The sequence below is a fragment of the Haliaeetus leucocephalus genome, unplaced genomic scaffold (assembly GCF_000737465.1).
Source record: "Haliaeetus leucocephalus isolate CR32 unplaced genomic scaffold, Haliaeetus_leucocephalus-4.0 Scaffold773, whole genome shotgun sequence".
NCBI lineage: Eukaryota > Metazoa > Chordata > Aves > Accipitriformes > Accipitridae > Haliaeetus > Haliaeetus leucocephalus.
The window spans coordinates 352,515-352,784 of record NW_010973209.1 but is presented as its reverse complement, the minus strand read 5'-3'; the positions used below and the strand labels follow the sequence as shown (position 1 = coordinate 352,784).

At 61.5% G+C, this 270-nt stretch overlaps 1 protein-coding gene across 1 annotated transcript in view; it reads left to right on the top strand.

Annotated features, from left to right (window-relative positions):
* The window catches only part of STT3A (STT3A, subunit of the oligosaccharyltransferase complex (catalytic)), a 9,906-nt gene that overhangs the window by 609 nt on the left and 9,027 nt on the right, over positions 1-270 (top strand). The gene's annotated exons all lie outside the window — the stretch shown is intronic.

Genomic DNA, 270 nt, shown 5'->3' with positions numbered 1-270 from the left:
GTGGTTTGTGTTTTGTTGTTTTTTTTTTGGGGGGGGGGGGGGGGTACGACGGGACGGGACACGCGGTTTATCAACTTTAGTATTTTCACACTGAAAACATTAAACGGAGAAATCACGATTTGCAGCCCTCCTGCGCCTGCCCCTGTCTCTGAGCTGGGCGGGGGGGGTTCCCCTCGGCGGGTTCATGCCGGCGGAGCGCGGTCGGTGACCCCCTCCACGCCCCCGGGACCCCCCTTGCCCCAACCCAATCCCGAACCTTTCGCCCCTGCC